The following is a 16,079-nucleotide window of genomic DNA, read 5'->3' as shown; positions in this document are numbered from 1 at the left end:
AATGATATTTAGAAATTGATTGTTCTCAGCCGACTTAAAAATATAATGCAATTCAATATTCGATTACAAGTTTTTATTTATTTATTTATTTATTTAATTATCACATTAATCTACCATTACAGGTTACTTAACCTAATGCGGTAGCTAGGACTAAACAAAGGTCTAAGTATTTATGTGAGCTAGGGTTTCAAAGATTGAATTATTATGCACATAGTTGGTCTTTAGGTCTAAATTCCAGCAACTGTTTTAATATGTAATTTTCTGAAAATTCTGATATGCATAGGCAATAAGTTAGCCTGATACCCATGCCCATCATTCAGTTTAATTTAACCAACTCCTAAACAAGGAGGTTAATTAATTCGGTCCTATATCCTATATTTGTTTTTTTTTGTAGCACAATACATGTTCAAATGAAACCAAGATCAATTTTTGTTCTATTTATTTTATCTAGAACTCAATTTATCCTACTTGTTTTGGCTTCCGATAATTTAGTTTTTCTTCATTTTGTTTCCATATGTTACCGAAACATGCCTCATTGGATTAGGGGCTCGTAATAAGGGACTGTATGGTTCTGGGACTTTTTACGTATTTCTGATATACTAAAGAATATTTTTTTTATTCTTTTCAGGCTGTAAGGTTCTTATTTTATGGATAAATTGTAGTTTAGTACCAAATTGTAAAAATAATGGATAAAGGAATTAGGGTTTACTGTTTCATATTGTAGGACTGGCCTGTTGGTCTAGTGGTTAGTGACCCTGACTGCTATATCGGAGGTCGTGGGTTCGATTCCCACCCAGGACAAATGTTTGTGTGATGTGCACAATCATTTGTTCTGTGTCTGGGTGTAATTTATCTAAATTATGTATGTATTTAGAAATATATAAGTATGTTTATCAGTGGCCTAGTACTCATAATACAAGCTCTGCTTAGTTTGAGACTAGATGGCGTTGTGTATGTATAATATTTATTTATTTCATAATATTTCATTCCATAATGTTGCAAAAGATGTTAAAGAGGCTTAAAGCTAGTTTGAAAACCGCATTTAAAAATGATGTTTCAAAATTGAATTCCTTAAAACCGAGCATTAAAGTTAAATCTATACTAATAAATAAAGCTGAAGAGTTTGTTTGTTTGTTTGAACGCGCTAATCTCAGGAAATACTGGTTCAAATTGAAAAAAATATTTTTGTGTTGAATAGGCCATTGATTAAAGTTTTAGGCTATATACCATCACGCTGAGACTAATAGGAGCGAAGAAAAAAATCATAACTTATATCTTCTAACCACGCGGACGAAGTCGCGGGCAACAGCTAGTATTATATATTTTTCACAAGTTTAGAAAATGATTTTGTTGAATTAGGTCAAACTGTAGAATATAACATGGATTTATTGACATCATTCACTGACGTTAACGATTGTAGAAATGTGACTTGGATAAAGGGATTGAATTCGTTCATATCGTAACTGCCTTTTGCCGGATCCTTCACTGATACTCCTTGAAATACCTAGCGGTAAACCATCATCATCATTAAAACTATGTGGTATGCACTTGTCGGTCTGGCGTTTCAATCTTTTACTATCCTTTGCTATCACTTTTACTTCCTTATGTGTTGAAACTTCTACTTTTTCTTCAGTTGGTTAATGTTCTTCATTCATGGCCTTCCTCTGCCTCTTCGAGTTTCTATCTGTCCTTCTATCATGTAAGTTATAAATAAGTCATGGCAAATATGTGGCCTTTGTGCATGCGACTTGAATGTCTGTGAAACCTATTCCAACACAATGATTTAATTAAGTCTTCATTCACTAAGTAAGTAGGGAGTCATTATAAAAGTCTAAAAATTAGATGACCTATCTCCAATTAACCATAAAAGATAAGTAAGAAAATAATCTCTGAAAAACTGCACCAAGAAAACTCAGAACAATTTCCTCTATACGATGACCGCGACCTTTCTAGTTCGCATATGGAAATAACCGAGGAGCACGTATTGTTGCTGTATCACACATATATAGTAAATAGGTAGGAAAAGACAAAGAGCCACACGTGACCGCAAAGATATGAATGCTGAACTTAACACTGGAGGGTAGGGTGGACAGAAAAAATGGTTGCAGAAAGTTAGAATTTGAAATTCGTTGGGATTTAGATGAGAAAGATTGTAGGGAAGTCGAAAATAATGACATTTATTTATTTATTTAATTATCACACTAATGTACCATTACAGGTTACTTAACCTAATGCGGTAGCTAGGACTAAACAAAGGTCTAAGTATTCATGTGAACTAGGGTTTCAAAGATTCAATTATTATGCACAGAGACATAAATAATTTAATAAAATACTTTAAAGTCGATTTACTGGATTGAATTTAGATGTGTGTAAATTTAAATATTGTAATTAAATGCGGTATGCAGATGAATACGACAAAAAATGAATGGATAAAGCAATAGACCAGATAGAGTGCAAAAATCGAAGTTAGGCATGTATTAGAACAGTAACGGCTGAAACAAAAACAAAAACTAATAATACGGATGTTAATATGATACGCCTTTTGCGGTCAACTTTATGTACATAATTTCATCCCGTTTATAACTATGAGGTTTTGAGCTCAAAATAAACTAAAAAAAGGAAAAGAAGACCAAACTTTTTATTAGTCAAATGGACTGAACGGATTTTTTTAGTAGTTACGTACATTTGTTAAATAATAATTCCTGTCAATTTCCTGTACCTTTTAATCTTAAAAATAGTTCAAGTCAAACGGATTTAATCCTAGAACCTGTAACAACGTCAACCAATTCCCCAACCATTTATCTTAGGAGAACAAGAAAAGATAAATCGACTTCAATAGAAAGAAAAAGCAATACTTCTCCATTACAGCTACATAATGTCAAACGATTAATGATGCTTGGATTTATCGAAGGCCTTCGACTAACTGTTAAAGGTAACATCTTAAGGCTTATTGTAATTTTCTCTATGTGACTCGACTTGGAGTATTTCTTACATTTCGCGAAGGAAAATGAAGTGAAATTGTGAATTTTCATTTGATGTCTTGGAATATGAAGGTTTTTTAGGCTGTGTATTGTGAGGTGTTCTTCAAGGTTACAAGTTTGGGGCGGTGTTATTTTTAATTATTGTTAAGTATTTACCCTTATTTTTGACAAAAGATTGCTCTAATAGACTTTTCTACTTTTAATTACTCGTTATTTATTTAAAATACCAAGTACGTATAGTAAAAGTATACTACAAAGCTAAATTCGTAATAAGAAACATCGATATAACTTCCGTACCAAAAGGACTTATTACAACAATTTTAAACTGAAAAGAACAAAATATACCAACCTGAAACTGGTTGAAACTGACATCAAATCCCACCTTTTTACAAAAATATATAAACATTATTTAACATCCCATAATCTTAATACCTCTGGATTAAATGACCCACAATAAGACCCAGAACTAATCAGAAAACTCATCGAAAAAATTATTAAAAGAAAAGAAAGCAACCTTTTTTGCTATCTGTATCTAATGGCGTCACACCCTGTGTCTCAGTTTATTCCGGCTGAATATTTCAGGCTGTAATTAAAGCCTCTTTTCAGCCATTCACGGTCGAGGCGCGCCCTTAATTCGAGACTAGGGTACACAGTATATAATATTCAGTAGGCCAACGTTGTCACAGCTAAATTTAGTTTTGATCTTTGTGGTTGTGTTATGTAAAATGGTGGTGTTTTGTGGATTTCAGATTGAATTTTATGCTGGAAATTTAATGATGAGAAAAATTTGATATATGTAAGAAACGTCTATGAAATCAAATCAAATCAAAAGTCTGTTTCTAAAAGTTTACCATTTTCCAGGCACTTTGAAAACGTTATAGATATGAACCTGGGTGCACGGTTCAAAAATGTTATTTCTATAGACAATAACCGACAAGAAACTCCATAAGTTACTTTTTTAAAAACATTATATTTTCAGAAAATCTTATACATGATTATAGGTATGCAAAAAAGGGGAAAAAAACAGCAGAACGGTAAAAATACGTCCTATCATGGAACAGAAAACAAACAATCAAATATATTTAAAACTGTTAATACATATACTAAGCGTATTTGACCAATAAATAACAAGAATATCATATTATAGGCAACAAAAAAAAAATTGGATGAATATTTACATAAACTAAATATTTTGACCTAATCAAAGACGTGTTTGTGTACGGGACCCTAAAACTACAACTTATACCAGCCAGACTGAAATAAAAGTGAAAGCCTAATTTAGCTTAGGAAATATCTAGACAGAATATAAACATTGTTGATCATAATTAGATTTTGAAACGCGTAGGCGTTGTCAAATAAAACTATAATTTGAAAAATGTATTTTTAGTTTATATTATTTAAATATTTAGCATTATTCAGTGTCTAGATGAATACGTGGGAGAAATAAATGAGGCACCTGAAAAGATTAGCTCTGGACATTCATTTATTATTTCAAGTATTAAAAACTTATGTAGTGACTTAAAAATTCTACCTTTTGGGCTAAAACTAAACCAAGTATTATGTGAAAATCTGGATTATATTTACTAGGTATTAGAATAGAAAATTCTCGTACTCTTGCTGGGTAAATATAATATCACCATTTTCGACTTAACATAAGGCCTGGTTCGTAAATAGGAAACCTAGCTTCTATAATTAACCATGGTGAATTGGATACCTATATATTTGTGCCAAAACAAAAATACTTCTTCCTGGTTTCTTCTTGGGCATACCCGATTTATTTTAAAACTTTCATCAACAATGATTGCCAATCAGACAATCGCCAATCAGGTTATCATAATATAATGAAACTAGCTGTTGCCCGCAACTTCGTCTGTGGGTAGAAGATATAAGTTATGGTTTATGTATACCTGCCCGGTTTTTTTAACATTTTCCATTGTATCTTAGCTCCTATTAGTCGCAGCGTGATGGTTTATAGCCTAAAGCCTTCCTCGATGAATGGTCTATTCAACACAAAAATAATTTTTCAATTTGGACCAGTAGTTCCTGAGATTAGCGCGTTCAAAACAAACAAACTCTTCAGCTTTATATATTAGTATAGATATAGATAACTTCGCAAGCTATTGCACTATCAATACATTTTTTGGGATATTATTTCATTATCATCACGCCACGCTATGAAACGCCTTAAATCTTATCAAAATTGTCAGCTCAATTCTATAAAATCGTGAAAGATGGACAGAAATAAAGATTTATAGTTTTCTATATAATAAAATAAAATATGGGAAAATTAATTAACTCACGAAATCTTATTAGAGATACACTTGATAAAACCACAATCAAGTCCAAATTCATGTTTAAAATACTCCTAAAATCACTTTAATTTTGATACTAAACATTGTTCGAGATATCTGATTTCGTTTTGGTTTGCATTACTCCGGATAATTTGAAGATTTTCTACAATATCTGTTTGTAGAGCTGTTCATTTTGTGTTAAAATAGAAAATATACTTTGAAATTTTGTATCAGAAAGGTAATCTACAAAAGTCTATTCTTGAAGATAAGGATGTGAATTCGATACGTGATTTTCTTTTATTTCGCTAACACAGAAAACGGTCAGGTTCTAGTCAGACTCGCAACGGAAAGAAAACTGTATAAATAAATTAAAGAAAAACTAGTTTTCTAAAATACAATGGTCACCCATCAAATGTATGACTGTAACAAGCTTTGCTTGAGTTGAATTATACACCGTGATTTTTTAGTCGTCTTACAAAAGCAGCCCAGTTCGTGTATCCAATGACTAGAACACGTTCATGATAAAAAAATAGGTATTTATGAGATTTTAATAAATTTAAAATGCAATTTTTATTCAATATTATTATGCAATTCGTAGTTTTTTAGAAACACGGGTATGTTGCGAGGGCGGTCCGAGCCTTGTATCAATGGTGAGGGGCGCGGTCGGCAGCGTTGTGAACATTTTTAAGAGTATTTTCAGATTTTTCTTCGTACTTATTATCTTAGTTGATGATAAAAAAATTATAATCGCGCCTAGGGGTATTTTACGTCGGATACATGAACTGGGCTGCTTTTGTAAGACGACTAAAAATCACCGTGTGTACAGGTATTTATTATATCTTTTTAACTTTCTTATAAAGTTAATTCATGAAAAAGATTAAATATTCATTGAAAAACAAACTCAATTAAAGTTTCGAAGAAGTTAAACTGACATCCAATCAGCTGTTATTTACATTTTAATAGTAAACAAGCAACATGGTATAGCGGTTAACCCACCTTGTTACTTTGTATTTGGTACAGGTTTGAACTCCGTTTATTAAGACTGAAATGCTTTTAAGATTATTTTTTGCTATTTCTAAATTTTAAGACGCGAAATCTTAAAAAAAAACACTTTTTCTTTTTAATTTACATCCGACTACTGTACTAGTCTGAAAATGTTATGAAACCAAATAACAGCTTTTACACGATAAATAAAAAAAAGAATCAACAAAATATTTTATATCCAGTCCGAGTCTAGTTCTAAAATTACAAACATACAGACAAATTGAAAAACCTAATCCTTTTTAAAGTCGCTCGAAAAACATCGCTTGCTTTTATTAATTTTCTCAAAAGTCGGATATCTATACTAGTATAATTACGAAATATTACTTTACTCTTTGTCCCTTTTTTCCTAAAAATAAAAATAGTTTCAAAAAAGATTTTAAAACATTTTCATAAATTCAGTTTTGAACAACCTGTTTTAAGTTGACCTACTGCTTTCCACTTTACTGTGACATAGCCGTTTAAAAACTTCAATTAAGTGTGATTTTTATCAGCTGACTCTAAGGCTAATGTTTCTAATTACAGTGATATCCACTCAATAATAAATCAATAGAAATTCCGTGTTCACATACACAGAAAAAGGACAGAAAAAGGAAAGCTCGTGGCTAAGCTATAACCGCATAAGTGAATCGATCACAGGTTAAGCTATGCTTGACGCGGTTGGCCTGTAGATGGGTGACCATCTTTGTCATAACGAGTTCCTCCATGTTTCGGAAGGCACGTTAAATTGTGGGTCCCGGCTGTTATTCCTACATCTTTGTCAGTAGTTACAAGGTAGTCAGAAGCTTGAAAAGTCTGACAACCAGTCTAACCAAGGGGTATCGTGTTGCCCAGGTAACTGGGTTGAGGAGGTCAGCTAGGCAGTCGCTCCTTGTAAAACACTGCTACTTAACCGAAACCGGTTAGACGACCACAACTTAGTTGGGAAAAGGCTAGGCCGGTGATGATAAACAGAAATGAAAAAAAAAATACAAGTCAAAAGATATATAAATAATATATAAGCAGTTTAAACTTGAAGTTTTCGACAAGAGCCAAAGGCTTTCAATAAACAGCGTTAGCAAAGTCGTAATAATTAAAACTTTTGAACTCATTACAGTCTTTTATTTAGTTTCAGCTGTCGCTTTGTCATTGATCGAACCTTGCAAGTTAAAATTGAATTTACTACTACCCGGTTTTAGTTGAAAACGAATTTTGACAATACAATTTAATGATGAAACGATCTGATCTGATGTTGGAGCTGACTGAGGATAAGACCTACTCAATAAAACGAAAAAACTTAATTGGGTATTTATTTATGTTAAAACGGAAGATACACCAATGACATTAACATAGACGTGACATTTCAAATAGGAAAAAACAACATAATTCTATTCAATAGCGATGATGACTGGGTATAAAAAGAAAAAATCTCATTAGTCCCTCAGTTAGATAATTGAAAAATATGAGACACGTATTTTTTCCTTTTTCAGAAAAAATAGAATTGACAAAGATTAACTGCTTTAAAGTTTAGGAGAGGGGGCTTGTGACGTAACGATATGGTAAAATTTATACTCAATCGTGACGTCACGCGTAAGTTTCATTCACTGTAATTTGGTCAATTTATGTTTGCGGGACAAATAAAAAATACGTATCCATTATTATACAAAAAACTACAAGACGGACACTGCAAAAAAAATAGTCATCATCCCTATTATAGACTAAATTCATAATCTTAATTAGTCCCAGAGATAAGTTTAAAAAAATACCGGTTACATATTTTTTTCTTTTATAGCGCTATAATTAACACACATTAAATTACTTATCACTTACTCACTTATTAGTACACGTTTTACCGACAACTGACGGTTTAGCCCCCACTCCATGCGTTTCTCTATTTTTAATGCCTTTTATTTCGGCCATTTTCATTGATTAAATAAAACAAGAATACTTTCCCCATTGTCGTCACAAATACTTTTATCTCAAACCAAGAATATAGTTAAAATTGATTTAGACGGTGAAAGAGAGTAGAAATTTGTGGTATCAACATGACTAGTGTACAAACAATCTTGTATCGTATTGAAATAGAAAACAAATAGATAATTTTATATGCAAATGTCTGTCTGAATAGTTGAGTGGTATAAGGCAACACGCCAAACCCACCGTGCGAGACGTGTTGCGGTTGTAATCCTAATCTTTAAATATACTCTATACTTAACATATAAAGCTGAAGAGTTTGTTTGTTTGAACGCGCTAATCTCAGAAACTACTGGTCCAAATTGAAAAAATATTTTTGTGTTGAATAGACCATTCATCGAGGAAGGCTTTAAGCTATAAACCATCACGCTGCGACTAATAGGAGCGAAGATACAATGGAAAATGTGAAAAAACAGGGCAGGTATAAATCATAACTTATATCTTCTACCCACGGGGACGAAGTCGCGGGCAACAGCTAGTGTAGAATAAGCGTTTGTGTGATCCAAGAATGCTTGTTCTAACTTTTTCGGTGTGTCTTGTTCTTGAGTCATATGTTTATGAAACTCCTCGTGACATATGTTTTTTATTCTGTCCATTTGAGGGTAGGTGAAATTAATTTGTCCGATAAATTTACTTGTCAACCAAGCAATTTACTTTCCTTAAGTTTTTTCTATATATCGCAATGTAGCCAAGTCGATGCTTTCTGACTTCAGTCCACAATGGATTGCAACTCGCACAATATTTCTGGCATCATCTCTATAGAGCCTTAAGGAAAACGGACCTCTGTGAATTCTTGAAGGACCCAATGTGACCCCAAAAAATTGGAAGGACCCAAAATTAACTTGAAATTGCCCCTTGTTACGTCGTAAAAGGTTGGATTAGGAAGAACGATATGGGAAAACTTTATCTTTTGTAAAAGATTATCTTTTTAACTTTCCTTTTTTTATTGCAAACTTTTGTTGGGATCGGATCTTTTGAAGTGTTTCAAATATTTGATTGTAGATGTCAAGTGTTTAAGTTATTTCATTTCTGTTTTTTTATGAGTCATGGATACATATGTGTCACATTTGGGCAAAAAAACAAAGGGTAAAAATGTAACCCTCTTGCTGAGGTTAAGTTTTCTGTCCGCCCATCTGAGACCAGGCTGTATCATATGAACCAAGGTATCTAGGCATTGGAATGTTCACAAATGGTGTACTTCTGGTGACTCAAAATTTGTTAGTAGACAAATGAGTTTGTGATGTCAAATTTATTTGTCACCTAACCGATTAATGTATTTTAAGGAACTCTTGTTCTCGTGAGTCCTAAATGCACTTAGGTTTGTCAAACATTGAGGTGTTAAATAAATTTTATAGTTTAGTTTTGCTGTCAATGCTTTTTTTAGTTTGGTGAAAAATGTTTGATCGTCTTGATATCTATTTCAACATTATTTAAGCTTTCAAAGCTTCTGCTAATTTTGGACTTGCAAGAATTTAAACTCCATTTTAGTTTTATCTGCCCACAATAATATAGTAGTAATATTTCAAAAAGCAAAACTAATAAAAAAAAATAAGAGTTTTCATAATCCTTTCTAGACTTGAATGTTATAAAAATGGTTAATCTTAGACATTAATTTTATTTCATCATTAAGACGCAGCTGGTTCAAAATGATTACACTTTTTTTAATTGGACACAATTGGAGAACTAGAAAGAATAATGAGCTGAGTTTTTATACGTTTTTTAATTAAAATAGCTCATCTTTGTTTAGCAGTAATACAACAAAATATTCGTCTTTTAACCCTTGCAAGAAGGGACACGTTATTTGACACAAATTTCAACTTTGATCATCGACTAATTTGTTTAATTTCTTATGTAGTATCATCTGTACTCTATACTAATACATAAAGCTGAAGAGTTTGTTTGTTTGTTTAAACGCGCTAATCTCAGGAACTACCGGTTTAAATTGAAAAAATATTTTAGTGTTGAATAGACCATTCATCGAGGAAGGTTTTAGCTGAGCTATACCCATCACGCTGCGACTAATAGGAGCGAAGATACAAATGAAAATGTGGAAAAAACAGGGCAGGTATAAATCATAACTTAAATCTTCTAACCACGCGGACGAAGTCGCGGGCAACAGCTAATTATATAACAAATTATTGAAGAAAAGCGGCTTTTGCACTAAATAAATAATGTATCGGGGAGGGTTTTACAAACATTCAAGACACTCACAGAAGAATCCTCATGGACAGAAGTTCTGAGGATCTGAGTCTTAGTTAACTGGCTTTTAAATATATTGCTGTCTCTACATTCCACTTAACAACAACACAGACCATGGAACTTAAGGGCAAGTTCTACCTGAGCGATATTTGTGAACATGGCAGATAATCTCTGTAACTTTTCCTCGTAGTATAGGTTACCAGATATATATTATGATGACGTGGAAAAATGACTCTTCATTAGGGATGTGAGCCGATAAGACACCTATTCACCTTCAAACCTAGCCAAAGATAAGACCCGATAGTCATTTGTACAGTCGGGTACTAAACTTGGTGATACAGTAAGATATTATTATAATATGTCTTTTTTATACATATATACATAATATATAGTTTGATTTAAATCCCACTGATAGGCAAAACTACCTCTCTACGTTATTGTGATTACTGGCCATAGCAAAAAGACTGTCCTTAGATTTGAGTGATATTTTTTTTTGTTTTTTTTTTTTAAGATTTTTTTAGTTATTATATTCATTTGTTCTAGAGATTTCATCAGTTAAATTTATTCGATCCCTTAATAACGCATATTTATCTGGATCCCCCAACTAGTATTTATCGATTACGATTCGTTCACCCACCGCTGTCAGCTCATGATTAAGGACTCCGGTTGGGTCCGAAAGTTGCTGGGCACTCCCGATAAAAACGTGCTAGTTAACTTAATCAAATAATAGTCAGTTCCACGAAAGTTAAAAAAAAAATATATAAAACATATCCATAAATGTTTTTGAACTCAACTTTTAAGATTAAATATATTATTAAGTATTTACCCAGATTATCTACGATGCTGACTGTACTTAGATTCAAGGTTGCTCTCAGACAGTGTGAGATAAAAATAACATCTTCCGCCAAAGTCTACGACACTTATAGAATGTGTTACCTTTGGAAAGGCATTTTATATTTATCTTGTGATAGAAAAGGATACAAATACATCTTCATAAAAAACGTTTCTGATGATTTTTACCTTAATAGTTTAGACAACAACTTTAACTTGTTAAAATCGAGAGAGTTAGCCGTTGTATGGTAGCAAAAAAAATATTTACCTAAAAGGTCCATTACCTATAGCAATTTTTTTCATCGTAACATTTGGTCTTCTTCAATTCTGTTTTTGTTCTGGTTGGCTCCATTGGCTGAGGTCACCATTGTCTAAAAGTTAAAACTAAAAAGATTGTAGTTTTAAATTTGATTGTATTTTAATGAAATATTATATTTACAAATAAGCAACGGAGTAGTTAGGTCGAAATAAAAAAAAACATTTCCCTGTATTTTATACTCATTGGTCACGTGAATAACAAAGAAACAGACATTCATTCACTCTAGTTGCTCGGTTTCGAAGCGAAATCGATCGATTTCAATTGTCCACGTTCTAAAGTTAGGCTAGTCTATTTGAGTTTTGCTGAACTTCTGCTATTTATAACATTTAAAAAGGTATGAACAATATGTCAAACTTTTTCTTTTTTTGCAATATTGAGATCAGTAATTATTAGGATATGCATATTCCTCAGTGGTTTGAATAGTCAATAAAAATAGATTCCAGTCTAACCAACCTATATAACCTAACATATAGCTCAGTAGCAGTGTTTTACAAGGAGCGACTGCCTATATGACCTCCTCAACCCAGTTACCTGGGTAATACGACACCCCTTAGTAAGATTGGTTGTCAGACTTTCTAACCTCTGACTACCCGTCATGACTGTCAAAGATTTATAAATAGCCTTGACCTACAAATTACTATTCCTTCCAAAACACGGAAGAACTCGTTATAACATAGATGGTCACCCATCCACGGACTGATCGCATCAAGCGTAACATAACCTGTGATCGTTCAACTTGAGCACAAGATCCTCTTAAAATAACGCCCACATTTTATACAAAACCGAATTTTATACAAATTTTTGACTTCATTTTGACTGACCTTCCTCCACATTCATTGTTCGGATAAATAAACAAGGAAAAAAGTGTTAGAAATATATTTTCCCACCCCATAATTCAAGATGTCGCTTTAGGAATGACATTTACTGTAATAAAAAAGGTATTATGTATTAAGTTCCCATTGTGTTTTAACCGACTTAAAAAAGAGGGCGTTTTCAGTTTGATGGTATTTTATTTAATTTTTTACTGAAGGGCGAAAGAGTTTAGATGTGTAAGAAATGATGAGATGAGATGATGGTGAGAGAGAGAGATGTACTTGTAAAATATATATACCTATATATTTTACTAAGCATCGTTTTAGGTTTACCGAGATATTTTTAAAGGTTCCCTACATAAGGGATAAATACGGAACCATATCACTGAAGCTCCGTTGTCCATCCGTTCGTCATTCAAAAATATTTGAAGTTTTCTTTTCATGTTTTAGGGCCTGTACCCAAAGGCTTAAATTTAATTATAATTACTGATCCAAGGTGTCCGTCTGTCAATCCGTCTGTCTGTCCATTTGTCTTTCCATCCATCCGTTTTTCCGGGTGATGATGATGATGAGCATCTCTTCTTGTGTATTGAATTGAAAAACTGTAATTTTCACCCATAAAAAATATATCCCGAGGACAACTTTAAAACTATTAAAATAATTACAGCTTCAACAAAGCTTTGACCGGATCGAATTCCTTTGTTAAAAACTGGTTTTAGCTAACGGCGTTTAACTGCAGTTAGTTTCTAGTTTCAAAGCTAGAATGTTATTTATTATGTTGTGTACAATGCATGTAACAAAATATCATGGTACTAGCTGTTGCCCGCGTCTTCGTCCGCGTGGTTAGAAGATATAAGTTATGATTTATACCTGCCCTGTTTTTTCCACATTTTCCATTGTATCTTCGCTCCTATTAGTCGCAGCGTGATGGTATATAGCCTAAAACCTTTCTCGATGAATGGTCTATTCAACACAAAAATATTTTTTCAATTTGAACCAGGAGTTCCTGAGATTAGTGCGTTCAAATAAACAAACAAACTCTTCAGCTTTTTTATATTAGTATAGATTAGACTTCGGCTGCCACCAAAAGCACGAAAAATGTATACTGCATGTGAATCGTCATTCACTATCATTAACGAAATAGTTTATAAGAGCTACCAATGGGAAAGTTTTAAAAATAGCAGTCAGTCTGTTTCTAATAAAGTGATGAGAGAAACCTGAAAAATTATAACAATATATAATAATATTCTGTAACTTTCACCCAACGCCATCTAGTCTCAAACTAAGCAAAGCTTGTATTATGAGTACTAGACAACTAAAAACATGATTATAGATTTCTAAATACATCCATGTTAGAGATAAATTACACCCAGACATAGAACAAATGATCGTGCTCATCACACAAACATTTATCCTGGGTGGGAATTGAACCCTCTCCCGGAATAGCAGCCAGGGTCACTTACCACTAGACCAACAGGCCAGTCGAGTCAAATATGCCGCAAAACTCATGACCATTGGGACAGTGTGGTTCTTGAGTTTAGACCGCGTACAAACGTAGTGTAGGGCGCCTTACATCCAGGTGGGTTAATGATATTCGTAGGGCAGCAAGCAGGGGTTTGAGAAGGAGAGCCGAAGATCGAGGTCTATTTCATTCCATGGGAGAGGCCTATGTATGTTTATGTATACGTCTACATGTTTTTAACAATAGTGCACCATTTACCTCTGTATATATTGATAATTTTCCTGTCCATCCAAAGGTTGTCTGGAAGATATCGCTTTTAGCGATAATACCGCCATTGTACCCTAACATTGTATGTATTAAGTATCACTGCTGCAGTTCCATGGTGTACAATAAAGAATATTCTAATCTAATCTGTGACCAGCATGATGATGATGATGATCCAGCCCAAGTTTCCTTCCAATTTAATACAACTTCACACAAATCCGGTCATTAAACTGTGCTATCATAACATCCTACGACGAAGCAATATACGGAATTTATAACTATAATTATAGGGAATCGAATTGGTAATAATTAGGTCAAAAGGCTACTGAGTTGAATTCAGGTCATTATGGTATATTATAAAACAGTAAAGTCTATTAGTATTAGGAAAAGTATTTCTTAGGTAGATATTAGTCAAAGCCTCAAAATAAACCTCTGTTATTGTTTGGAGTCTTAGTTTTCAAGATAAATATGGTCATAATCGGTTGAGCAGTTCATGCGTGAAAACTCATCATACAAACGGAAAAGGTTTAGTGCAAGTCGGACTCGTGACACTAACATTTTTGTATAAATGGGCCAAAAAAATACAGATTTGAAATTGAAAAGGTCGGCGAATTTGGGGTCGGCTTCCAGTCTAACCGGATTCAGCTGAGTACCAGTGTTTTACAAGGAGCGACTGCCTATCTGACCTCCTCAACCCAGTTAAATGGGCAACACGATACCCCTTGGTTAGACTGGTTGTCAGACATTCAAGCTTATGAATACTAACACACTAACAGCCGGGACCCACAATTTAACGTGCCTCCCGAAACACAGAGGAACTCGTTTTTGACAAAGATGGTCACCCATCTACGGACCAACCGCGTAAAGCGTAGGTCCGTAGATGGGTTACCAGATTCGTAAAGACTAAACTAAGTGCATTTCAGATCTAAATTTTTGAAGTTTTTGTTACCTAAAATTCAATACAAGAACATCATGAGTTAATCAAATTACCATTCGGTAACAAAGGAAATATATTCTATATACCGGAAGAAAAGCCAACATGAAAACGAAAAACATGCAAGACACAAACATTTCCTTTTTCAGAATGATGGAAAACAGACGTTATTAGTTAAGAAGCCTACTATTACCTATCCAAGTAAGACTCTTGCAATTGCGGAAGCGAGACAACGCTCTACATTATATAACGCTCTCTCTTTTCTACAATAACAATATTTTTTCTTCGAGCTGTGGTGGTAGGGGGTTGTGGCGTGACCCTAATTTGTCAAAGTCAGTAAAACTGGATTGGAAGCAAATACTGTGTTGACTCGAGTTAATGTGACTGTTCAGGATTCAGGGAAATAGGAAAAACTATGTGTGCGAAGATAATTAGTAGTGAATAATGTAATCGGTTAATAAGGTAACAAAAATGATAATATTATCATCAACATAAACATTAAATCGATTTTGTATAAAAACTGCTGAGCTGAACTAGATGAAATTACTTATAATACATCCTGGGACAACTCACACACGATTATCTGATCCCAAGCTAAGCAGAGCTTGTGTAATGGTAACCAGACAACTGATGAACTTACTTATATATTTCTAAATACATACATATTACACATACATTACACCCAGACACCAGAACAAATGATCATGCTCATCACACAAGATTTGTCCTTATAAGATCAAGTGACAGACCATTTAAAAGGAATCAACAAAATCGGCTCTAGGTGAACCAATTTTCGAATTGGTTAGAAGTTCTGAGCAAACATACATAAAACAAAACAACAGACAAATTGAGTACCTCCTCTTTTTTGTAGTCTCTTTTTTAAAACTATTCATTTTGTAAACAAGGGTTGCAAATATTTGAATAAGGTTCACTAAACCTTATGTCATTCTTGTGCTGTGTGTTAAAAGAAATATTCTGTTCTATTTCATTAC

At 33.3% G+C, this 16,079-nt stretch overlaps 1 protein-coding gene across 4 annotated transcripts in view; it reads left to right on the top strand.

Moving 5' to 3' along the window:
• The window catches only part of LOC113502550 (synaptotagmin-7), a 507,062-nt gene that overhangs the window by 214,761 nt on the left and 276,222 nt on the right, over window positions 1–16,079 (top strand). The window lies entirely within an intron of this gene.

This window comes from Trichoplusia ni, chromosome 17 (assembly GCF_003590095.1).
Source record: "Trichoplusia ni isolate ovarian cell line Hi5 chromosome 17, tn1, whole genome shotgun sequence".
In the NCBI taxonomy this organism is placed as follows: Eukaryota; Metazoa; Arthropoda; class Insecta; order Lepidoptera; family Noctuidae; genus Trichoplusia; species Trichoplusia ni.
This window is presented reverse-complemented; position numbering and strand designations above follow the sequence as displayed.